Consider the following 713-nt stretch of genomic DNA (forward strand, 5'->3'; position numbering starts at 1 on the left):
GAAGCACGCCAGGCCTCCCTGTCCATCACCAATTCCCAGAGTCCACCCAAACCCATGTCCATTGAGTCGGTGATGCCATCCAACCATCTCATCCTCTGTTGTCCCCTTCTCCTCCTGCCCTCAATCTTTCCCAGCATCACGGTCTTTTCCAATGAGTCAGCTCTTCACATCAGGTGGCCAAAGTATTGAAGTTTCAGCTTCAACATCAATCCTTCCAATGAACATCCAGGACTGATCTCCTTTAGGGTGGACTGGTTGGATCTCCTTGCAGTCCAAGGGACTCTCAAGAGTCTTCTCCAATACCATAGTTCAAAAGCATCAATTCTTCTGCGCTCACTTCTCTTTATAGTCCAACTCTCACATCCATACATGACCACTGGAAAAACCATAGCCTTGACTAGATGGACCTTTGTTGACAAAGTAATGTCTCTGCTTTGTAATATGCTGTCTAGGTTAGTTATAACTTTCCTTCCAAGGAGTAAGTGTCTCTTAATTTCATGGCTGCAATAACCATCTGCAGTGATTTGGAGCCCAGAAAAATAAAGTCAGCCACTGTTTCCACTGTTTCCCCATCTATTTGCCATGAAGTGATGGGACCAGATCCCATGATCTTAGTTTTCTGAATGTTGAGCTTTAAGCCAACTTTTTCACTCTTCTCTTTCACTTTCATCAAGAGGCTCTTTAGTTCTTCTTCATTTTCTGCCATAAGGAGA

This window comes from Bison bison, unplaced genomic scaffold (genome assembly GCF_000754665.1).
Source record: "Bison bison bison isolate TAMUID 2011002044 unplaced genomic scaffold, Bison_UMD1.0 scf7180017864486, whole genome shotgun sequence".
Taxonomy (NCBI): domain Eukaryota; kingdom Metazoa; phylum Chordata; class Mammalia; order Artiodactyla; family Bovidae; genus Bison; species Bison bison.